Source organism: Salmo trutta, chromosome 22 (assembly GCF_901001165.1).
Source record: "Salmo trutta chromosome 22, fSalTru1.1, whole genome shotgun sequence".
NCBI lineage: Eukaryota > Metazoa > Chordata > Actinopteri > Salmoniformes > Salmonidae > Salmo > Salmo trutta.
Window position 1 is genome coordinate 42,496,634 of NC_042978.1, and position 26,755 is coordinate 42,523,388.

The 26,755-nt window shown below is 43.7% G+C and overlaps 1 protein-coding gene across 1 annotated transcript in view; it reads right to left on the bottom strand.

Annotated features, from left to right (window-relative positions):
- Positions 1-26,755, bottom strand: part of mast2 (microtubule associated serine/threonine kinase 2) — a 307,698-nt gene that overhangs the window by 210,884 nt on the left and 70,059 nt on the right.

Below are 26,755 nucleotides of genomic sequence, written 5' to 3' on the forward strand. Positions count from 1 at the left end.
TGGGGAGCTGCAGGCTGACTGGAGCCTTTTCTAGTGATTAACCCCAGTTCCCTCAGTGTGGGGAGCTGCAGGACCGATAAACCCCCCCATCCTGTATAGAACATCCCGTTCCAGATATTCAGACGGCTGCATACCACATACTTTATTAAGCTCAATAACGCCACTTCAGCTCTGAAATCACAACCATCATTTAATCAAAAGGATTATTAAAATATCAGTCTGCTCATCTCCGGTTTCTCCCAGGGCCTGCCTGCTGCTTGTTACAGCAAGTAGAAATGGCAGCTACTCTATCTGTGGTTGTGCCTCTTCTCTTCAGGGTGGCTATTCGTTTCATTGAGTAAATAGCAGTGTTGCACAACATACCAACATTTCCACACTAGAACATGAAAAATGGATCGGAACTAGAATTTTTGTTACTTTCGGTACTTCTGTCAAATGTGCTCACGAGTCAAGTCTGTATCACTGCAGCTGATTGTCCCCTTTACAACAAGAGTGCAGCCAGCCCGCTCCACTTAGCCTGCACTGGGAGTCTGGACTGCATCATGTTAGATCTCCACTTAGCCTGCACTGGGAGTCTGGGCTGCATCATGTTAGATCTCCACTTAGCCTGCACTGGGAGTCTGGACTGCATCATGTTAGATCTCCACTTAGCCTGCACTGGGAGTCTGGACTGCATCATGTTAGATCTCCACTTAGCCTGCACTGGGAGTCTGGACTGCATCATGTTAGATCTCCACTTAGCCTGCACTGGGAGTCTGTACTGCATCATGTTAGATCTCCACTTAGCCTGCACTGGGAGTCTGGACTGCATCATGTTAGATCTCCACTTAGCCTGCACTGGGAGTCTGGGCTGCATCATGTTAGATCTCCACTTAGCCTGCACTGGGAGTCTGGACTGCATCATGTTAGATCTCCACTTAGCCTGCACTGGGAGTCTGGGCTGCATCATGTTAGATCTCCACTTAGCCTGCACTGGGAGTCTGGACTGCATCATGTTAGATCTCCACTTAGCCTGCACTGGGAGTCTGGACTGCATCATGTTAGATCTCCACTTAGCCTGCACTGGGAGTCTGGACTGCATCATGTTAGATCTCCACTTAGCCTGCACTGGGAGTCTGGACTGCATCATGTTAGATCTCCACTTAGCCTGCACTGGGAGTCTGGACTGCATCATGTTAGATCTCCACTTAGCCTGCACTGGGAGTCTGGACTGCATCATGTTAGATCTCCACTTAGCCTGCACTGGGAGTCTGGGACTGCATCATGTTAGATCTCCACTTAGCCTGCACTGGGAGTCTGGACTGCATCATGTTAGATCTCCACTTAGCCTGCACTGGGAGTCTGGACTGCATCATGTTAGATCTCCACTTAGCCTGCACTGGGAGTCTGGACTGCATCATGTTAGATCTCCACTTAGCCTGCACTGGGAGTCTGGACTGCATCATGTTAGATCTCCACTTAGCCTGCACTGGGAGTCTGGACTGCATCATGTTAGATCTCCACTTAGCCTGCACTGGGAGTCTGGACTGCATCATGTTAGATCTCCACTTAGCCTGCACTGGGAGTCTGGACTGCATCATGTTAGATCTCCACTTAGCCTGCACTGGGAGTCTGGACTGCATCATGTTAGATCTCCACTTAGCCTGCACTGGGAGTCTGGACTGCATCATGTTAGATCTCCACTTAGCCTGCACTGGGAGTCTGGACTGCATCATGTTAGATCTCCACTTAGCCTGCACTGGGAGTCTGGACTGCATCATGTTAGATCTCCACTTAGCCTGCACTGGGAGTCTGGACTGCATCATGTTAGATCTCCACTTAGCCTGCACTGGGAGTCTGGACTGCATCATGTTAGATCTCCACTTAGCCTGCACTGGGAGTCTGGACTGCATCATGTTAGATCTCCACTTAGCCTGCACTGGGAGTCTGGACTGCATCATGTTAGATCTCCACTTAGCCTGCACTGGGAGTCTGGACTGCATCATGTTAGATCTCCACTTAGCCTGCACTGGGAGTCTGGACTGCATCATGTTAGATCTCCACTTAGCCTGCACTGGGAGTCTGGGCTGCATCATGTTAACTTCTCTGTAGCATGAGTGGAGAGCTAACACACTTGTATAATGCGACACGGGAAGTAGAAATGTTCTGTCTCAATCAACCACATCCGCCGTCATCGCACTTCCGCATCTGCGGTGAAAAGTGACAGAGCTAAAGCAGTATTTGTCAGACCATGAGACAACTTGAAAATCGGTCTTCTCATAAAATCATCTGTAGAGTGAGAACAGTTTGGGCTACACACTAATATGACCCCTCTGTAGAAAGGTGAGACTCTCACAAACATGTCAGTTGTTTTGCTCACAAGACTTGTCTGAAGGCCGCCCGGTACCAGTTGAAAAACATGTATGGAAGTACACATGGAGACTGTTTAGGGCCGAAAATAAGGGGTTGAATACATGTAAAAAAAAATATATATATATATATATATAAAAATGATGCAATAACAAAGGTTTCCTGATCTTTCATATCTCTCAGATATAGGACAGACACATCAGAACAAACTTACTTTAGATTTTTTGGGGGGTTATCTGTTATTCAATGCGCTTGTATGGGCGAATAGCAGTAAGGCCAAATACAAATGTTAATCAAATCATTTTTTATACATATTTTATACTGTACTTCAAGGGGTCTTAAAATCCAAATCAAATAGCAAAATGATCCTTGACTTTCTTGAAACAATTACATATAGCCTAGTAGAACCCCCCCCCCCCCCAAACACACACATACTCTTATTGAAGATGGTATGACTTTCTTAAAACAATTACATACAGCCTAGTAGAACCCCCCCCCAAACACACACTCACTCTTATTGAACATGGTATGACTTTCTTAAAACAATTACATATAGCTTAGTAGAACCCCCCCCAAACACACACTCATTCTTATTGAACATGGTATGACTTTCTTAAAACAATTACATATAGCTTAGTAGAACCCCCCCCAAACACACACTCACTCTTATTGAACATGGTATGACTTTCTTAAAACAATTACATATAGCTTATTAGAACCCCCCCCACACACACACACACACACACACACACACACACTCCTATTGAATATGCATTCACCTGTATTGTGAATAGGCCTAGAATACATCTTGATTAACCAGTTTATCAATAAAGATTTACCATTCAAATAAATCATTACGATTATGTCATGTAGTTAGATTGGTAAAAACAAAGTGAAATTGATTGTATGATTGTATAAATGATTAATTCATGCATGCATGGCTGTCTCTGAAAAATTTTCATTAAAAAAAATGCTCATGTATTGAAATTGAACTCAAAAGATCCCCAACGAATGAACAGAACAGTAGCTAGGTTTGTCTGGATCAAGTGCCATTATGTGACTTTGGCTAATATGCTTTTTTGCCGTGGTATTGTTTTGGTATCGCTTTGGTATTCTTGTGATGGTATCGAGTATCGTGATACTAAACCTGGTATCCGTAGCTAGGTCAAAAATTCTGCTATCGTGACAACACTAATAAATAGTGACATATTGTAATCTAAACACAGCAGATTGCTGGAGCAGAGTGCAACAGGCAGCTTGTAATATTTCACAGGAATCATCCTCTATCTAATAGAGGAGCAACCGCACCATGACAACCACACCATGACAACCACACCATGACAACCACCCCACACCACCCCTAACAGCCAGAGGGGGGGGCGGAGAGAGAAACCCGCCCGGCGGTGCTGACATATTTCTTTATGTGCAAATGAGAAAATATCACACTGCCTTCCAAACACTATTATACACGGTTCGGGGGTGTGAGGCCAGACAGAGAGCTGGTCGGGCTGGCTAGCTGTCTGCTCAGTGGAGTATTACAGTAGATGACAGAGAGAGACATAGAGAGAAAGACAGGGGCAACAAGACCCCTAATTAGAGACGGACACATTACTGTAAATCCATCCTGACGTCCTGAGCGGATAAAGAAAGCTCCGTTCACTAGACTTCATCAATCACTGCACGTAATCAATCACACTGTCAATCATCAACCAGAGACAGGGGAGGAAGAGAAGAAAGAGGTGTGTGTGTGTGTGTGTGTGTGTGTGTGTGTGTGTGTGTGTGTGTGTGTGTGTGTGTGTGTGTGTGTGTGTGTGTGTGTGTGTGTGTGTGTGTGTGTGTGTGTGTGTGTGTGTGTGTGTGTGTGTGTGTGTGTGTGTGTGTGTGTGTGTGTGTGTGTGTGCGTGTGTGTGTGTGTGTGTGTGTGTGTGTGCGCGGTTTCCGTTAGGACAATTTGGTGCCGGACAATGTGACAGGTAAGATTTAAATTTGCCGGACATTTGAGAAATTGACCGTACATCCATATGCATTGGGTGTCTAAAGCACTAGGCTGTCCACCCACGGTGCTCAAAATCACATTTACATTATTGTAATTCATTTTAAAGTTGCACGTAAGAACAGGAAGCATAGAAATAGCACACATAGAACAGATCTACCGCTTCTTAGACTTGCTTTCAAGTAGAATGATAGATCTATACCTCACATTTCTATGTGAATTTGGTCGAGTCGGCCAAAAAGTTACATATTGCCATTTTAAAAGAATAGAAAGTGTTTTATTGAAAAGCAAAACATTGCCCATCGGGTCTTCATCCATGCTATAAATCATAAATGAACATTTATACAAAACTAAAAACATTTAGCCTACACAGTAATATAACATAACTTCAAAATAGAGTAGTTGTATACTGAACAAAAATATAAACGCAACATGTAAAGTGCTGGTCACATGTTTCATGAGGTGAAATAAAATATCACAGAAATGTTCCATTCAAACAAAAAGCGCATTTCTCCTTTGTCAAGATAATCCATCCACCTGACAGGTATGACATATCAAGAAGCTGATTACACAGCATTTTCGTTAAACAGGTGCTGGGGACAAAAGGCCACTCTAAAATGTTCAGTTTTGTCACAACACTATGCCACAGATGTCTCAAGCTTTGAGGGAGCATGTAATTGGCATGCTGACTGCAAGAGCTGTTGCCAGAGAATGTAATGTTAATTTCTCTACCATAAGCCGCCTCCAACTTCATTTAAGAGAATATGGCAATACATCCAACCGGCCTCACAACCACAGACCACGTGTAACCACACCAGCCCAGAACCTCCACATCCAGCTTCTTCAGCTGCAGGAACATCTGAGACCAGCCACCCGGAAAGCTGATGAAATTAAGGAGTATTTCTGTCTGTAATAAAGCTCTTTTGCGGGGAAAAACTAATTCTGATTGGTTGGGCCTGGCTCCCCAGTGGGTGGGCCTATGTCCTCCTAGGCCCACCCATGTCTGTGCCCCTGCCCAGTCATGTGAAATCCATAGATCCATTAGGGCCTAATGAATTTATTTACATGAACTGTAACTCAGTAAAATCATTGAAATTGTTGCGTTTATATTTTTGTTCAGTATAATTAATAAATAACAAAACAGCTGTTTTCAAATACAATCTAGGCCTCTTATTTAATTTGGCCTAGGCATGATAAATAACAAAACATGTCTGTCTCCAAACAACAGGGCTGGCCAGACATGGCTAGAAGGGATCCAGCTTTTGTCAAATTAACGTCAGATTTGGCTTTTCACAGCAGGTTAGGAAAATGTACACAGCAGGTTAGGAAAATGTACACAGCAGGTTAGGAAAATGTACACAGCAGGTTAGGAAAAGGTACACAACAGGTTAGGAAAAGGTACACAACAGGTTAGAATAATTCATTTAGCAGGTTATCAGAATTAGGTTAGGGTTAGCCAAAATAAAAATAAAAACTTCTGACGTTAATTTGACAAAAGCTGGATGCCATCTAGCCATGAACGGGCCAGCCGCCCCACTCCCACTGTGACTCAGCAGCACAGCAGTGGAAAGGGGACACTCTAGGCGGCCAGAAAATGAAGAAATTATAAAACTGATATTGGACAAACAAACTCGATATGTACATTTCAAAAAATCTTAAAGGCTGGTTCATTGAAAATTATTTTACAATGCTCCTATGAAACGAGGCCCACACCATACAATTATGAAAGAACTTGTTTCCAAAGCTCAAATGATCTCACACACTTTTTCCAGTTCTACGAGATGTTAATGTTATGTTTATTGTAACTGAACTGTCGTGACTCGTGTCACATACGTGCTTATTGATAGGCCGTCATATTAAATAAGATTTGTTACTGACTTGCCTAGTTAAAGGTTAAATAAATAAATACAAATATAACAACTCTGTCTCCTACTATAGGCAGTTGCAACATTGTAACTCTACGATGTGAATAGTTGGTAACGATGTTCCATTTCCAAGTGCTACTGAATAAGCTCAACTGAAATGCACCAATTGCACATGATACACATCATCCCTCTACTCTAGTCTATCAATCCATTCCAAATCTTTATACTATACATGACATAGGGTGGCATATGTTGATCTGGCCCAGGGCGGCAGCAGAACTACTAGGACTGGGTCTCACCAACACAATGTGTTTTCATTTACTGGCCTGCCTAAAGTGAGCCGCTGCTGTTGGGAAGTCAAAAACTCCTTGAAGCAGTTTGCTATACAAATCAGTCTTGTTACTTTGTCCTCAAGAAGGCACGATCTTTAGGCCGTCTTCAACTCTGTTTTGGAGAAAGAACCCCCTCTCGACGAGCGCTCTGGAAACGGGGATAATCAACACAATCTTCGCCAAATGTCCCAGTCGGGGTAGACTTAGCTGAAGCCCCTTATGAGTTCAAATATAAACACTCACACCTGACAGTCATTTCCTAGCAGCTTGAGGATTTATTAGCCTATGAAGTATATTTGCCTTTGAAGTTGGAGCATATCGACTGGTATTTTTGGGGCGGCAGGTAGCCTAGTGGTTAGAGCGTTGGGCCAGTAACCGGAAAGTTTGCTGGATTGAATCCCCGAGTTGACAAGGTAAAAATCTGTTGTTCTGCCCCTGAACAAGGCAGTTAACCCACTGTTCCCCGGTAGGCCGTCATTGTAAATAAGAATTTGTTCTTAACCGACTTGCCTTGTTAAATAAAAAATACATTAATTCCATCAATGAATAAAAAGCATTATTTAGCAATGGATTTGTTTTTGTGTTTTGTTTTAACAAATTGGCCAGCAACAATTTGGTTTTTTGAGCTTTTGTAAATAAAATAATAATTATAATAATTATAATAATAATAGTAAATAAATAAATATATATATATATATATAATATGCCAAAAGACGGCTTTTACCGGCTAATGGAAACCTTGGTGTGTGTCTGTGTGTGCGGGCATTACAGTCCCATAATTAAAACCACTAAGTGGTCATAGCGACCCAAGAGAACCTGATTTGTGTGTTCATCCAAAGCAACTAGAGGGAAACCAATGGGAGTGTCGATTATGAGGAGGGAAGGAGGGACGAGTGGCAGAAGATGTGTTTGTTGTTTGTGCCTGAGATTAAAGTCTGCTGAAGGAGTGGAGAGTGAGCAAGGGAGAGAGAGAGAGAAACAACAACAAAGAGAAACATAGAAAGACCAAAACAGAGCTCCCCAGTTCCCCCTCCAGCTACACTATACAAAAGTAATTATTTACAACAGAGGGACACAGGCAACAACCCCCCCCCCCTTCACCACATATCACATTCAAGCCACGACACCGCAATTTCAAACACAACAGAATTTGTCATATTAGAAAGTTGGAAAAGTCTGAACAAAATGAAAGCAGAAAAACACTGGCAAGCGCCAGCTTTGAGGGCCTAAACAATAATACAAATGTGAAAGCAACAAACAGCTGCTGGCTGGTTTAGGGCTCTGAGGGTTGGGTCCACTTTATACTAATGAAAGGCTTTCTGACTGGGTCTCGTTTCTGTTAACGTATACAGTGCATTCGGAAAGTATTCAGACCCCTTGACTTTTCCCACATTTTGTTACATTACAGCCTTATTTATAATGGATTAAATCATTTTTTCCCCCTCATCATCAATCTACACACAATACCCCATAATGACAAAGCAAAAACAGGTTTTTAGACATTTTTGCAAAGTTATATAAAGAAAATGAAATATCATACATTTACATAAGTATTCAGACACTTCACTTAGTACTTTGTTGAAGCATCTTACAGCCTCGAGTCTTGGGTATGATGCTACAAGCTTGGCACACCTGTATTTGGGGAGTTTCTCCCATTCTTCTCTGCAGATCCTCTCAAGCTCTGTCAGGTCGGATGGGGAGCGTCGCTGCACAGCTACAGGACGCACCTGAGCTCAATTTCAAGTGTCAGAGTAAAGGGTCTGAATACTTATAATAAATGTATCCGTTGCTTTATTCTTATTTTTACATTTGCAAAATATTTGTCATTGTGGGGTATTGTGTGTAGACTGATGAGGAAATTCTTTTTTTTTAATCAATTTTAGAATAAGGCTGCAATGTAACAAAATGTGGAAAAAGTCAAGGGGTCTGAATACTTTCCGAAGGCACTGTAGATAATAGAGAAAGATAGCCTACAGTAGTACCAATGGGGAGGGAAGGGAGAACGCAATCAATGCTCTCAACAGGCTTCAACACTACATTTATGTTTATATTAAACAGACCAGCTCCCAAAACAGCCAGTCAGGCACGAGCCAAACAAAGACAGATCCTGCTGCTGATTCGCGCTGACACAGGAAGCGGGTAAGAGGAAAATAGAAAAACTGAAAAAACAAAAAAGGGAATCAATTCACAGAGAGACAACAGACATTTATAACAATCCTTCTGACAGTTGTCAAGGCGACATGTGGTGTCTTTTGTCTGTGCGTGCCGTGTGGTGTGCTAGGCGGAGAGATAAGACATGTTCTCAGCGCTCCTAGGCAACGGAATGGAATCCAGGAGTGGCTTCGTCTTGACGCCATGTCAACACTGCAGCCAGGCTGACTGGAGGAAGACCTGCGCAGGCATGGCTGATGTGGCTAAGAGGGGGGAAGGATACAGCTCTGTGCGTGTGCGTGTGTGTGTGTGTGAGAGAGAGAGAGAGATCAAGTCAGTCTCCATACCTCATTAAGGTAGCACTCCAACCATACAGGCATGGAACCTAACCAGTAACTAGCTCCAACATCCACTTAGTCACACCAACCAGTCAGTAACCAGTCAGTAACCAGTCAGTAACCAGTCAGTAACCTGCAAATTTTCTCATCGATAAAACATTTGATCTCAATACAGTTTTACACTATGACTCATGATTCATTTGTTCTCATTGGAAACGACAAGCTGTGGTCTATCTTGGTTTAGTTATAAATATCTTTGGATGAGTCATCTATCGATCTATATGAGAGAAACGGGGCGAGACGGGCCCTGAAGCCAGGGGCTCGGGTACAGCTGTGTGCCCTATCATCTGGCCATTGGTCTTCTGTTTCCTCCTCTACACCTGGAACCAGATGGGTGTTGTAGCCTCTACACCTGGAACCAGATGGGTGTTGTAGCCTCTACACCTGGAACCAGATGGGTGTTGTAGCCTCTACCTCTGGAACCAGATGGGTGTTGTAGCCTCTACACCTGGAACCAGATGGGTGTTGTAGCCTCTACCTCTGGAACCAGATGAGTGTTGTAGCCTCTACACCTGGAACCAGATGGGTGTTGTAGCCTCTACACCTGGAACCAGATGGGTGTTGTAGCCTCTACACCTGGAACCAGATGGGTGTTGTAGCCTCTACACCTGGAACCAGATGGGTGTTGTAGCCTCTACCTCTGGAACCAGATGGGTGTTGTAGCCTCTACCTCTGGAACCAGATGGGTGTTGTAGCCTCTACACCTGGAACCAGATGGGTGTTGTAGCCTCTACACCTGGAACCAGATGGATGTTGTAGCCTCTACACCTGGAACCAGATGGATGTTGTAGCCTCTACACCTGGAACCAGATGAGTGTTGTAGCCTCTACACCTGGAACCAGATGGATGTTGTAGGCTCTACACCTGGAACCAGATGGGTGTTGTAGCCTCTACACCTGGAACCAGATGGGTGTTGTAGCCTCTACCTCTGGAACCAGATGAGTGTTGTAGCCTCTACACCTGGAACCAGATGAGTGTTGTAGCCTCTACACCTGGAACCAGATGGGTGTTGTAGCCTCTACACCTGGAACCAGATGGGTGTTGTAGCCTCTACACCTGGAACCAGATGGGTGTTGTAGCCTCTACACCTGGAACCAGATGGGTGTTGTAGCCTCTACACCTGGAACCAGATGGGTGTTGTAGCCTCTACACCTGGAACCAGATGGGTGTTGTAGCCTCTACACCTGGAACCAGATGGGTGTTGTAGCCTCTACCTCTGGAACCAGATGGGTGTTGTAGCCTCTACACCTGGAACCAGATGGGTGTTGTAGTCTCTACACCTGGAACCAGATGGGTGTTGTAGCCTCTACCTCTGGAACCAGATGAGTGTTGTAGCCTCTACCTCTGGAACCAGATGAGTGTTGTAGCCTCTACCTCTGGAACCAGATGAGTGTTGTAGCCTCTACCTCTGGAACCAGATGGATGTTGTAGCCTCTACACCTGGAACCAGATGGGTGTTGTAGCCTCTACACCTGGAACCAGATGGATGTTGTAGCCTCTACCTCTGGAACCAGATGGGTGTTGTAGCCTCTACACCTGGAACCAGATGGGTGTTGTAGCCTCTACACCTGGAACCAGATGGGTGTTGTAGCCTCTACACCTGGAACCAGATGGATGTTGTAGCCTCTACACCTGGAACCAGATGGGTGTTGTAGCCTCTACCTCTGGAACCAGATGGGTGTTGTAGCCTCTACCTCTGGAACCAGATGGGTGTTGTAGCCTCTACACCTGGAACCAGATGGGTGTTGTAGCCTCTACACCAGGAACCAGATGGGTGTTGTAGCCTCTACACCTGGAACCAGATGGGTGTTGTAGCCTCTACACCTGGAACCAGATGGATGTTGTAGCCTCTACACCTGGAACCAGATGGATGTTGTAGCCTCTACACCTGGAACCAGATGGATGTTGTAGCCTCTACACCTGGAACCAGATGGGTGTTGTAGACTCTACCTCTGGAACCAGATGGATGTTGTAGCCTCTACCTCTGGAACCAGATGGGTGTTGTAGCCTCTACACCTGGAACCAGATGGGTGTTGTAGTCTCTACACCTGGAACCAGATGGGTGTTGTAGCCTCTACACCTGGAACCAGATGGGTGTTGTAGCCTCTACACCTGGAACCAGATGGGTGTTGTAGCCTCTACACCTGGAACCAGATGGGTGTTGTAGCCTCTACACCTGGAACCAGATGGGTGTTGTAGACTCTACCTCTGGAACCAGATGGGTGTTGTAGCCTCTACACCTGGAACCAGATGGATGTTGTAGCCTCTACACCTGGAACCAGATGGGTGTTGTAGCCTCTACACCTGGAACCAGATGGGTGTTGTAGCCTCTACCTCTGGAACCAGATGGGTGTTGTAGACTCTACCTCTGGAACCAGATGGGTGTTGTAGCCTCTACACCTGGAACCAGATGGATGTTGTAGCCTCTACACCTATGCAACCAGATGGGCCTGGATGCTGGAGCCAAGTGTTCTATCGGCAGGTGAGCCTGACTGTATGACTACTACACTCAGTCCTTCTTCCCCAAGGGCACTCCCAGGCCCTCTGTTCTGTTCTACACTCATCTTCAAACACACAGAACACAGCAGAACAGAAGCAGAGAGCAAGCCTAGCCGATAAGCTAACAGGCTAATTGGAGAGGTTTTTTAATTTAACATGAAATGTAAAGTTAAAATGTAATAGGTCTGCATGACCTAGAGTTTTCAAAGCCTAAGGACTTGAATGGATACCTAGTTAATGTGGAATCCCATTGTCCATCACAGAGTTGTACAAACAGAGAGAGATCTACTCCTTATTAACGTCCGCTAAATCAAAGCCCTTTCATAGCATGCCCTTCAGAGATGGTAAACAGAAGCAGGATGGATGGTTCTTTGGCACATTATGTGACTATCTATGCGAGTGACGCTGAGGCCAAGCCTCCTAGTCCCAGCTAGCGACCAAAGATGCTACTTGAAACTGTGCCCAGACACAGACCTCTACAGTCAACATTGCTGCGGCCATGTTGGGTGAGAAATCCACAGGGGAAAACATCAAGACCCGGGAGGAGGGGATAGGGGGGAGGGAGGGGGAGAGAGAGTTAGAGAGTGCAAAAACAAAAATGAATAGGTAAGCAAAGTAAAACACTGTTCTCCCTAGCTAACCACCCACCACCTTGTTGAATGGTCTCAATCAGAGTGGACAGGCCATTATGGAACAGCTGGGGATAGTGTGAGGGAATGACTGAACCACTGAGTGTTAATACTGTTAGTTACTGTCAGTGTTGAGGTAGTGGTGGTGGGTGAAGGAAATAGAGCAGAGATTGTGTTGTCATGGTGAGAAAGTAGAGGGTAGAATGTCTGAGACATGAATAGAAGCCTACTGGCTATTACTACCATCACAGGTCACCACAATACAGAGAAATCTACTGAATCTATTACTAAGGGCTGTGCCTCAAAGGGCTATGTATTGTTTTACATGTAGGCCTAATCATAGAAATAAAAATGACTAGAACGTGCTTGGAACCTCTAACCCTGGTAATTGATTGGTAAACTCATGGGTACACTCGCAATCGCTGCCTGGTATTGTGATGCAATAATTTCCATGGTATTTTGGAATGTTCTATCAACTGATGCTGGGTTGCCATGGTAATGTAGAATGTTCATTCAAATGATGCTAACTGATGTGGCTCATGCAATGGAATGTATTTTTTGTAATATCAGTTGAGTTGACTCAACAAATCACAGCACAGACTGAAGGGTACAATGCTTTTACTTTCTGAAATACGGCTTTCTTTTCCCCAACGCTGTTAAGCCAAAACCACGCCCCGTTATTCAAAGGATGCTCCCATTGGCTAGCTAGCGTTGTCTCACTCACAGGCGATCAGCACAGAGACAGTGGCCTTCCAAGGTAAGGATGGAAAGTGTAATTTAACAAATTAGCTGCCTACCGTAATGCAGGCCTGTTATTATCATGTTTGGTAACATTTGTCCATGTATTTATTTTCAGAGTTTCATTGAGTTGTAAAAATGTCTCAGAACTCTGCTGAATTCCCTCAATTGAAGGTCAGCTAAGTTGACCTCGGCTACTTAACGTTACTAGCTCAGTATTTGAAGTTATATTATCATTAGTCTATTATCAGGTAAAAGCATATGTTTATTATTCATAATTGTTCAAATATTTATTAGCTAGTCATTCAGTCGAATACGCTATGCTACAGCCATTGAATCTGTATTTGAACGTTAAGCGGCATCAACGGCTAGCTCGGTCCACAACATTATGTTCTTATATTTTTCAATCTTGAAATACAAGGGCAAATGTTATTAATCAGTGACTGAAATTTTGCGCTACGTGATTCACTTCCTGACGTTGTAGAACGCCTCTGAATAACAGGGCGTGGTTTTGGCTTAACTGCGCTGGGAAAAAGAAAGACGCTGAAATGGATACAGTCAAAATGGCCGCCAGTCCACCCATTATGCCATCATTGACTTGAACGGAGATGCCCTTTCTATCCATTCTTATTTCTATGGACCTAATCAATCAGATGCTACTGACATCAAGTATTCATATTAGGAAAATTATGAATCCCAAAGAAAGCCTTTGGTTGAAAATCCTGTGGCACTGCAGCTGTACATAATACTAAATATTGAAGAGGTAGGAGAGGAATAGGCTACTAAACCTACAATATTCATTATTCTCTTAAATGTCACCTAAAAAAACAAGACTTTAAAGAGCCACTGAACAAACCAATTGGCAAGTGTGTTTTTCTGTTGCTCATTAGAAAAACACAAGATTTGGGTCTTGGTTTCCTAACCGATTCAGCGTTTGGTTAATGAGGTTTGTCCCCCATGAGACACTGTAGACGCAAAAGCCTATTTCACTTCCTCACAGTCCCCAGAATTAATCTAAGATAACTCAAGAAATCTGTAATTAATTGATGTTTTTGCCGAGGATGTTTTAGTTGCACAATTTTCCATCTAACTAAGGCCTTTGGTGCAGTACATTTTTTGGGGAGCTGCTGTCTCACTGGTCTGCGTCACTGGTCTGCCTCGCAGGTCCTGCCTCACAGGTCTGCAGGTCTGCCTCACAGGTCCTGCCTCACAGGTCTGCAGGTCTGCCTCACAGGTCTGCCTCACGGGTCTGTGCTATTGGATAGAGAGTAATCACTGCAGCTGTTCACTCCATGTTAGTGGGCTAACGGACATCGTCAAATCAAAACCCAACCTTCCTTTACCCGTTGTGAGACACACATGTTCCAAACTCAGTTTCAGACGAGACTGACTTTATGACCAAAATGATCCTACTCACACTTTGTAGTAAATTTTGAAACTAGAATAACTGTTTCTCATATCGATACCACATAGGCTGTTTTCAAAGGGATTTGTTGCTCTTTAAAGGCATCAGCTAGGCTACTTCAGCACCACCTCCACCCTTTTCCTTATTTTAATGTGTCGTCTTCAAAATGCGGAACCGACAGAATGGCTTTCCTGGAGGAGAAAGTGCACATATCCATTGAAGTCTTCATCTCTGCTTGTGCCATTTCCTTGTGTTAAAGAGAGTGGGCGTAAGGAAAAAATAAAGAAAACACAAGGCACAATACAACCCACATCCACCAATTATTTCCAAAAAATGCATTGCCTGGAGCCATGAATGATGGTGTGCTTTGTTTTCCTCCCGTTGCTCCAAATGTGCACTGATCTCAAGCAGTCGTCTTTAATTTTTCATACCCATCTTAATTGCTATCTGAACGCAGTCAGTCAAGCAGGCAAACTGCACCAGTGGGGGTGGATGGTAAGATAGAGCGCGCATCAGTCTCAGAGACCCAGGTAATTAACTAAATATTGACTTACAGCAGAGTGGAAGTAAAACAGCTCAAATCTGCCCATTAGTTTCCAAAGCCTGGATGGAAGAAACCTTTAGCCAACGGAATTAAGGAGAATAACATTTCTATAAGCAGTGGAAAGGAAATATCATGTTGTCTCTCTTCCCCTTTCTACTTGGCCATGCTTGGCCGGTAAGCTAAGGCCCTTATTTCAGTTGTAAGCGAGCGCCTGGGTAAAAGTCACTGAGCGGTGGGGGATGAGGGAATTTAAGAGGAAATGAGAGAGAGGGATATGCAGAAGCTCCTGGTAATAACAGCAGTGGTTATGGCTGACCCCCAGCCCTGGGCCTCGGCTCACAGAACACTCACATTTCCACCAATTAGAGTTTGAGTTCTGCCACCCTGAGAAATATTCTAAAAAGGTCACATCTCAGACAAATGAGGAGAGACAAATATTCTGAAGTTATCAGGACAGAGGCGACAAACGGCAACGCATTGTGAATCTAAATAAGAACTGATGACACACAAACATACCAAGTTATCTTTGTCTCAAGTACAAACAAGGCCTTTGTTCTCTGTGGTGAAAAGAATGCCCTGTATGCTGCTGTTGTTTGCCTCTGGAGATCAGGAGATTGTGTCTGGTTGTTTAGTCTCGTATCACACCTGTGGAGTCTGAGATGTTGCAGACACTGTTTTGATTTTCACCAGCGAGATCTAATATATCACCTCAGGAGGCAGAGTGTGCGTCCAAAACGCCCCCCCCCCCCCCTATATAGTGCACTACTTTTGACCAGAGCCCTATGGGCCCAGTTCAAATGTAGTACACTATGTAGGGGAACAGGTTACCATTTGGGACGCAGACTGATTCTCAAGGACTCGGCTAGAGCGTCTCGCCATAATATAGTTCAAAACATGCAGGAATGGGGAGAGGTGATGGACAGAATGAATATATTTATCTGTTCTGGATTTAATAACAAACTCACGCAGGGGAGAAGGGCGGACGGTGGAAGGAGAAAAAGAGAAGCTCGGAGGGCAAGAGAGGCTGCCCTCTCGCTACCCCTCTCCGTCGGTCTGCTCTCTCAGAGGAGAGGAAAGGAGAGCGAGGAGATGGAGAGAGGAGACAGTCAGGGGATCTCACTTAAGAAAACAGTTCAAAATCCACTCAACCAAATGGATTGACCAAATAAGCTAGTCTAGCAATATTAAAGACTAAACAAGGGATTGTCTTACAGAAATCATTCACAGAGACAACAACAATTCTTTATACTGGCCCTCATCTCAAAATCCCTGGTGTCGGGGTTCTCCTGTGAAAAGCTGACAGATGGGAGTTAGTTTACCCCATCAACTATCAGATTGCTCCTCTTGGCTCAATATGCTGCGTCTCATGCTGGGATTCCGGTCAAAACAAGGACACTGAGGAAGGAAGGACTCCATTAGATATAACCTGACCATCTCTCTTTGACTTTAACACCAAAGCAGGGAGTTGCTCTGCATCCCAAATGGTACCCTATTCCCTATATAGTGCACTACTTTAGACCAGAGCCTATATAGTGTACTACTTTTGACCACAAACTCATTGGATGCCACTTGGGACGTAGGCCTCTGATTCTCAATGCTCTCTGGTCTAACGCTCTGCACTGCAGCCCTGGCTGGTGATCTTAAAGTGACTGTGAAAGTAGGCTGTGAAATGGGTTGTGATGTCCACTCAGGATAAAAAAAAAAACAGGGAATGAAAGGAATGTCTCAGTGATGAAAACAATCTAAGCAATCCGTGGGAATGTCCTGAGTTGTCTACACACACTACCAGTCAAAAGTTTTAGAACACCTACATATTCAAGGGGTTTTCTTTATTTTTACTATTTTCTACATTGTAGAATAATAGTGAAGACATCAAAACTATTAAATAACACATATGGAATCATGTAGTAACCAAAACAGGGTTAAACAGATTCTTCAAATAGCCACCATTTCCCTTGATGACACATAATGATGTTAATCTTTGATGTGAAGGTCAGGGTAGAGGGACTTTCACACACTGTGGCCATGCTATAGTGGTATGGGTTAACACATGGATGACAATCATAAGATCAAGTGCTGTGTGAGACAGTCATGACCTCCTAGATCATAAATTATTATAATTTAACGTCTCAGAGAGAACACGTGCGTTATTGTAGACTTAATCATACACAGAGCACAGTCAGGGCTAGACGGACAGAAACGTTTTCTTTAGTCGACTGTGTCTGTGGATGATGAAGTTACATGGCGCATTCTCTTACAGAGCCTCTAAAATCCTACTGAGACCTCAGAGGAAGAGAAAGAACTGGACTGAGAAAAGTGCTGAACATTCTAAACAGAACCAGATAGGGTTCCATATGGCAGACGGAATTGTACCTTGTGTATTCTACCTCACAAAAGAAAGTTGAGACCCCGACTGAGTTCCACATTTATTTATATATTTTTTTTTATAAAATCAGTTTTAAGTTTTGGTAAATTCCGCACTTCTGGTTCTGTTTTTCCAGGTTTTCATAAACAAATCACACTTTTTTTATGTAGAAAAACTACAAAAATGTACATTCTAAGTCCACAATGATGCTTAAACCACATCAGGAGAACACATTTGAAGTCAGAATGATCCCCAAAATATATTTTGGAGAGTGTAGCTTCCCTTTAATTCGCTCCCGAGTGGCGCAGCGGTCTAAGGCACTGCATCTCAGTGCTAGAGGCGTTACTGCAGACCCTGGTTCGATTCCAGGCTGTATCACAACCGGCCGTGATTGGGAGTCCCATAGGGCGGCGCACAATTGGCCCAGCATCGTCTGGGTTAGGGTTTGGCCGGGGTAAGCCATCAATGTAAATAAGAATTTGTTCTTAACTGACTTGCCTAGTTAAACAAAAATAAATACAAATTGGGCACCTAGCAAGAGACCTGCTAGCGGTGTTTTGTACTGTACAATATACAGTGTAGGCTACATGTGATGGCAGAGTTTGCAAAACTTTATACAAATCAACATGATATCACTCTGCCAGGTAGGCCTGATTTGCAGTCAATACTTAAATTAGGACGTTTTTTGGGGAAACCCTTTAGAAAGGTTCATTCAAATAGCCCATGATGACTGAATTGCACATCGCCAAGATTCAACCAAAACTTCACCTGTTTTTGTTGTTGTTTTCTGCAAACCCATTGCTGTTTGAATAAATCATGATAATAAAATAAAAAATGTAAATTGTGAACCAAAAACCAACCTGACCAGCTATAAAAAAAAAAAAATCACTGGCACTCTAGCGACCAATAAATGCTGGTTGTCGCACTGCCAAATCAAAGGGTCGCAAATGTGAGTGTTTTGACCGCAGTCATGAACCCTGAGAAGACCAAACAGCAATAACTATTACTACCAATCAGAGCAACACCTCAGTAAATACCTTAAAAAGTGACTTAACACAATTTGAAAACATGAAACAACTATTACATAATATAAGTAAACCATTCATCATATTATAATCAGTGGTTCTGGAACATGATTCTCTTGCTTTCATTCCACAATGAAAACACAGATTAGATTTCTGTCCTACTCTGACTTGAAAGATTCTCTGTGGGGCGATAATAGGGACGGGAATTGGACCTCATGATCCAATACTGAGGTGCAGATACAATATACAGTACTGAGGTGCAGATACAATATACAATACTGAGGTGTAGATACAATATACAATACTGAGGTGCAGATACAATATACAATACTGAGGTGTAGATACAATATACAATACTGAGGTGCAGATACAATATACAATACTGAGGTGCAGATACAATATACAATACTGAGGTGCAGATACAATATACAGTACTGAGGTGCAGATACAATATACAGTACTGAGGTGTAGATACAATATACAGTACTGAGGTGCAGATACAATATACAGTACTGAGGTGCAGATACAATATACAATACTGAGGTGCAGATACAATATACAATACTGAGGTGCAGATACAATATACAGTACTGAGGTGCAGATACAATATACAGTACTGAGGTGTAGATACAATATACAGTACTGAGGTGCAGATACAATATACAGTACTGAGGTGCAGATACAATATACAATACTGAGGTGCAGATACAATATACAATACTGAGGTGCAGATACAATATACAGTACTGAGGTGCAGATACAATATATAGTACTGAGGTGCAGATACAATATACAATACTGAGGTGCAGATACAATATACAATACTGAGGTGCAGATACAATATACAGTACTGAGGTGTAGATACAATATACAGTACTGAGGTGCAGATACAATATACAGTACTGAGGTGCAGATACAATACACAGTACTGAGGTGCAGATACAATACACAGTACTGAGGTGCAGATACAATATACAATACTGAGATGCAGATACAATATACAATACTGAGGTGCAGATGCAATATACAATACTGAGGTGCAGATACAATATACAATACTGAGGTGCAGATGCAATATGTACGCCAATTCTCACGATTATGTTGCGATTCAATACTGTGATTTTATTGCAATTCGATGTTTCAAACATATTGCTCATTATATGTCTGCTACAGAGGGCTAAGAGAGAGCCATGAGAAAACTAGTTTTGATCTGTCATGGAAATAAAAATGCTGAAAACAAACTGGCTCCCTATTTAAGTTTTAAGATGGAGAACAAGCTATTAAGGAAAAATACTGGCGTTTTGGTGCAGGGTACAGCAAACTAGCGCAAAAATAATATTGCAATATTGTCAAAATTATATATTGTCAAAAATAATATCCCGATATATAACTTGATTTTTACCCCATCCCTAGGAGATAAGGTATGCCGTCTTGGCATGCATGGCAGGCCCTCTCTCTGTGGTAAAGCCTACCATCTCTCTGTGGTAAAGCCTACCATCTCTCTATGGTAAAGCCTACCATCTCTCTGTGGTAAAGCCTACCATCTCTCTGTGCCTTCCTGCAGTAGATTACATAAGAGGATATGCTGCAGCTAGCTAGGACACTGCCGCAATGAAGAACACACTTCACACGCCAATACGTGCAAAGCCAGCCTGTTCACTGACCCATGTCACTTGACTGACCAACAACGATGGCTAGCTTAGCATTCAGGGGGGCTGGACTAAGACACAGGAATCCCTGAATCCCCTGAACAGCACCTTGGTCATCTATCTGGGCTGAAAGCAGCCATCTTCAGCCCCTCTCTTCCACCAGGTGACAACAGGTACACGCTTTCCTCCTTTGGCTATGAATTATGAACATGACAACCAGAAGACAAGGAGAATTGAACAGACAGAAAGAGATGCAGAAAGGAGAAGAAATGTTTTTCCCTCCATCTCACTCCATTCTCATCTCTTTTCTTTGTGAGCGGGCACTGCAACCTGGAGGGAAGTGTGAGTCATCACTCCCCTCCAGCAGACTTTGGCCAGCCAGGCTATTTAGTGCTGAGGTTGGAGAAGCCTGTTTTCATCTGACAGACCGACTCAAACAAACAGGGCCCTCTGGCAATAGTCCCAAAAGGGACACAACAGTCACTGCAACACACAGAGAGGCAGAGCAGCAGACACAAAGACAACCACAGACAGTCTAACGTTGAAACAAACCCAACAGACCTAGACAAACAAGAGGAGAGACACAGACAGGTCTGACGTGCCATAATGTTGTCTACCATGTTCAGTTGTGTCACTCTGTCCTTGGACTGGGAGACATGTCCGTTTAGACTCCTATTCACAGTAATTATTCATCATGGTCTCATGTATATTTCACACACTGCATCATCAGCACAGTCAGCTCATTCTGGTAGAAGTCTTCATGAACTCCTCAATCAAAGGTTTGAGTCTGAGAGAAATAAGTTGTCCTTTATGTAAGTCTGAGTGAAATAAGTTGTCCTTTATGTAAGTCTGAGAAATAAGTTGTCCTTTATGTAAGTCTGAGTGAAATAAGTTGTCCTTTATGTAAGTCTGAGAGAAATAAGTTGTCCTTTATGTAAGTCTGAGAGAAATAAGTTGTCCTTTATGTAAGTCTGAGTGAAATAAGTTGTCCTTTATGTAAGTCTGAGAGAAATAAGTTGTCCTTTATGTAAGTCTGAGTGAAATAAGTTGTCCTTTATGTAAGTCTGAGAGAAATAAGTTGTCCTTTATGTAAGTCTGAGAGAAATAAGTTGTCCTTTATGTAAGTCTGAGTGAAATAAGTTGTCCTTTATGTAAGTCTGAGAGAAATAAGTTGTCCTTTATGTAAGTCTGAGTGAAATAAGTTGTCCTTTATGTAAGTCTGAGAGAAATAAGTTGTCCTTTATGTAAGTCTGAGAGAAATAAGTTGTCCTTTATGTAAGTCTGAAATTGATCTTGTTTGAATAGACTAGCATTTGAACTTGTGTTGGATTTTTCTTTTTTTTCTTTAGGGGTGTCATTTTACAAATACAATACAGAGATCTGCCCTTGACCAATTTCTGTGTGTGTGTGTGTGTGTGTGTGTGTGTGTGTGTGTGTGTGTGTGTGTGTGTGTGTTAATTCAGAATCAGAATTACCTTTACTCGCCAAGTACATTTGCACAGAATTAGCCTTAGTGAGGTGACAGATAGCCTTAGTGAGGTGACAGACAGCCTTGGTGAGGTGACAGACAGCCTTGGTGAGGTGACAGACAAGTCCACACAGACAGCCCAGCGCAATCCCAGCTGTCAGTCATCCTCCAGAGTGTGTTCCAGCCATGGCAGGATGACGTTAATACCAGTCTCTACTATTCATCCAGAGGTCTTTAAAGTGGTCCTATGCACCACGCCTCACAAAGGAAAACAGCCTTCCCGTTTTAAGGCACTTGACCTTTCCCGTCTTGGCAAACCAAAGAGGACACAGGGTTATTTAAGTCTGCAAGTGAAAAGGAAATGGTAATTTCCAAGTGAGTAAAACGATGACAATAAGGCAGACAGACTGTATTTTTTCCCATGTTTGAATTCTGATCTCACGTTTCAAAAGGCCCTGCTCGTCTCCTGTGGCAGACTGAGTGTGTTTTAATGATGAAGCTGGGGAGAGATTAAAGAGCCCCTAGCTCCCATTGCAGCTAAGCCTTTCCCTTTTATACAAATGCAAATAGCATGTCACTGCGTTAATGTCTGGGCTTACTCTCACTAACTCATCAACCTAACATTATTCAGCTGATATTATACCCACATTATCTTAAACCAAGGAAACAGAAACTGAGCTTGACTTGGAAGCTGCTGGGTGTTGAGTCAACAGAATGAGCACGGGTGGACGTGCTGTAAACAGTGTTCACTGAAACAAATAGCCTCGCTGGATTTTACAGTCATTCACCTACTAGTCTATAAGGGATGCTGTCAACGTGTCCTGCCTTGCATGGTGACGTGTGCTGTAGCTTAGATGTTCTGATGGGTGCCAGAGAAAAACTTTAAAAGCACTGAGAAATCTCAGAGGAATCAGTGAGTGTGCGAGTGTTACCCTGTCCAGATGCTGCTCTCTCTGGGGACAATCTTAAGGCCTCTAGACCACTCTCTAGCCACCTGGCACTCTGATTGGTTACCAGGTCATTTTCTAGGAATTATAGGTAATGTATTGTGTATTTTTCATGAAAACACACACACACACACACACACACAAGCCTGGCGTTAAACACCATCTGGCTATCCAGGGTTGTTTTCCTGAAGAGTGCAGACCAGACCAGAGACCAGACTACAGAGCCTCCATCTCCCCTCATCAGGGCTCTGTACTGTATGAGAGGGTATTCAACGAGTACCTGACCAAACCAGTGAAGACAGAAACACCTGTCATGTGAACTGTGTTAATGTGTGTCATGATACAAGGTACAACACGGCTGTTACACCAGCAAACACAGCAGGCTGCCAATTCATGTTACACCAGCAAACACAGCAGACTGCCAATTCATACATAAGGGAAGACACCAACATACCATATTGAGTAATGGTGACTATGACTTCAGGCTGACAGTATATTAAATGGGCCAGTCAGGCTTTAGGTGACTATGACATCAGGCTGACAGTATATTAAATGGGCCAGTCAGGCTTTAGGTGACTATGACATCAGGCTGACAGTATATTAAATGGGCCAGTCAGGCTTTAGGTGACTATGACATCAGGCTGACAGTATATTAAATGGGCCAGTCAGGCTTTAGGTGACTATGACATCAGACTGACAGTATATTAAATGGGCCATTCAGACTTTAGGTGACTATGACATCAGGCTGACAGTATATTAAATGGGCCATTCAGACTTTAGGTGACTATGACTTCAGGCTGACAGTATATTAAATGGGCCATTCAGACTTTAGGTGACTATGACATCACGCTGACAGTATATTAAATGGGCCAGTCAGGCTTTAGGTGACTATGACTTCAGGCTGACAGTATATTAAATGGGCCATTCAGACTTTAGGTGACTATGACATCAGGCTGACAGTATATTAAATGGGCCAGTCAGACTTTAGGTGACTATGACTTCAGGCTGACAGTATATTAAATGGGCCAGTCAGGCTTTAGGTGACTATGACATCAGGCTGACAGTATATTAAATGGGCCAGTCAGGCTTTAGGTGACTATGACATCAGGCTGACAGTATATTAAATGGGCCATTCAGACTTTAGGTGACTATGACATCAGGCTGACAGTATATTAAATGGGCCATTCAGGCTTTAGGTGACTATGACATCAGGCTGACAGTATATTAAATGGGCCATTCAGACTTTAGGTGACTATGACATCAGGCTGACAGTATATTAAATGGGCCATTCAGGCTTTAGGTGACTATGACATCAGGCTGACAGTATATTAAATGGGCCATTCAGACTTTAGGTGACTATGACTTCAGGCTGACAGTATATTAAATGGGCCAGTCAGGCTTTAGGTGACTATGACATCAGGCTGACAGTATATTAAATGGGCCAGTCAGGCTTTAGGTGGCATCGATCTCATAGTCATTAGCTACAGTACAGGAGAACAGATGTTCAGGTGTTTCACAAATAGGCATATTTACTGAAACTGAATAACTAATGTAATTAAAATATATAAAACAGATTCATACTCCTCTTTAGCGCGACAGACAGACAGACAGACAGACAGACAGACAGACAGACAGACAGACAGACAGACAGACAGACAAAGGATAAATAAGTGGTTGTTGTTTACTGGAAGCTGACTAGCTTATTACTGAGGAGTTCATCTAAGAGAGGTTTCTTTAGCTAGCTGCTGCAATTATGCTAGAAGATAAACCAGGAGAGAAGAGAAGGGTAGCGGGGTCAAACCAGGAGAGAAGAGAAGGGGAGCGGGGTCAAACCAGGAGAGAAGGGAAGGGGAGCGGGGTCAAACCAGGAGAGAAGGGAAGGGGAGCGGGGTCAAACCAGGAGAGAAGGGAAGGGGAGCGGGGTCAAACCAGGAGAGAAGGGAAGGGGAGCGGGGTCAAACCAGGAGAGAAGGGAAGGGGAGCGGGGTCAAACCAGGAGAGAAGGGAAGGGGAGCGGGGTCAAACCAGGAGAGAAGGGAAGGAGAGCGGGGTCAAACCAGGAGAGAAGGGAAGGGGAGCGGGGTCAAACCAGGAGAGAAGGGAAGGAGAGCGGGGTCAAACCAGGAGAGAAGGGAAGGGGAGCGGGGTCAAACCAGGAGAGAAGGGAAGGGGAGCGGGGTCAAACCAGGAGAGAAGGGAAGAGGAGCGGGGTCAAACCAGGAGAGAAGGGAAGGGGAGCGGGGTCAAACCAGGAGAGAAGGGAAGGGGAGCGGGGTCTGATATCAAGCAGAGGAAAACTTTAATAAACTGGCTAATGAGAAATATAATAAACTATGATTATTTGCTCGTCTAAGATAACTCTGCAGGTCATATTTTCAGTTTAGAAATCGCTTCCACAATTTCCTGTGGGCTGCATTACGCAATAGCTGTGGATACATTCAAAAAGTGAATTATTTTTGCAGGCCTCTTAATATGTCATTCACGCAAACCACAATGAACCGGTTTTACTAATCTGATAAAGAGCTTCTCAGTGAGACGTGACAACCCATCTCCTCATGTTATCACTGTCATCCTGTCACAGACGAAGTCATTAACAATCACACACACCATTAGTTGGTATTTGCGTCGGACGTTCGTTAGCTACTTAACATTTTAATTCCTTGTTTTAACAAAACCTAGAACTTTCCCTGGCCTCTCATTCACCCTGTAATGTTATTGTGAACCAGCTTGCTATAGACAAAGCTGTGGGTGTGTAGAATGAAGCTACGAACAACATGCAGTAATAGATTGTATACTGCCAACACAACCCAACGCTGAGAACTCAGATTTGATAATACTGCCATCTACTGGTGCAATGAACACCTGAAGACAGTATTTTATGGAGGTACAGTAATGTACCAGCACTTCCATACACATCCATTAGGCGTCGCCCTAGTGCTGCGATAGCTTGTAACAACCATACAATCTATTGATGCAACACACACAGCTGTAGGGGTAGTGTGTGTGTGTGTGTGTGTGTGTGTGTGTGTGTGTGTGTGTGTGTGTGTGCGCGCTTAGTGGGTGTCAGTGAGGGCAGAGCAACTAGCTCCTTCCTGCCCTGCCCTGCCCTGCCCTGCCCTGCCCTGCCCTGCCCTGCCCTGCCCTGCCCTGCCCTGCCTGGAAGAGCAATAGTGGACAGCACTGTGTACTGTCTGGCTAGATGGATGGAGCTGTCCACCATAGATGGAGCAATCAAATGGATAGGTTATAAAATACTGATGATTAATATAAAGCTTCATCCATATTGATTTATAGGGACGGGGGATAAACAAGGAATAATTTAGTCAGTAGGTCATCACTGTGTCTCTAGGAATGAATATAGTTTGTGTGTGTGTGTCTGTTGCGTGTGTGTGTCTGTTGCGTGTGTGTCTGTTGTGTGTGTCTGTTGCGTGTGTTGTGTCTGTTGAGTGTCTGTTGCGTGTGTCTGTTGCGTGTGTTGTGTCTGTTGAGTGTGTGTTGTGTGAGTCTGATGCGTGTGTGTTGTGTCTGATGCGTGTGTCTGTTGTGTGTGTTGTGTCTGTTGAGTGTGTGTTGTGTCTGATGCGTGTGTGTTGTGTCTGATGCGTGTGTCTGTTGTGTGTGTTGTGTCTGTTGAGTGTGTGTTGTGTGAGTCTGATGCGTGTGTGTGTGTCTGTTGAGTGTGTGTTGTGTGAGTCTGATGCGTGTGTGTGTGTCTGTTGAGTGTGTGTTGTGTGAGTCTGATGCGTGTGTGTGTGTCTGTTGAGTGTGTGTTGTGTGAGTCTGATGCGTGTGTGTGTGTCTGTTGAGTGTGTGTTGTGTGAGTGTGATGCGTGTGTGTGTCTGATGCGTGTGTCTGTTGTGTGTGTTGCGCGTGTGTGTCTGTCTGCTGCGTGTGTGTCTGTCTGTTGAGTGTGTGTCTGTCTGTTGAGTGTGTGTCTGTCTGTTGAGTGTGTGTCTGTCTGTTGAGTGTGTGTCTGTCTGTTGAGTCTGTCTGTCTGTCTGTTGAGTCTGTGAGTCTGTGAGTCTGTGAGTCTGTGAGTCTGTGAGTCTGTGAGTCTGTCTGTCTGTTGAGTCTGTGAGTCTGTCTGTCTGTTGAGTCTGTGAGTCTGTGAGTCTGTCTGTTGAGTCTGTGAGTCTGTCTGTTGAGTCTGTGAGTCTGTCTGTTGAGTCTGTGAGTCTGTCTGCCTGTTGAGTGTCTGTCTGCCTGTTGAGTGTGTGTCTGTCTGTTGAGTGTGTGTCTGTCTGTTGAGTGTCTGTCTGTCTGTTGAGTGTCTGTCTGTCTGTTGAGTGTCTGTCTGTCTGTCTGTCTGTCTGTCTGTCTGTCTGTCTGTCTGTCTGTCTGTCTGTCTGTCTGTCTGTCTGTCTGTCTGTCTGTCTGTCTGTCTGTCTGTCTGTCTG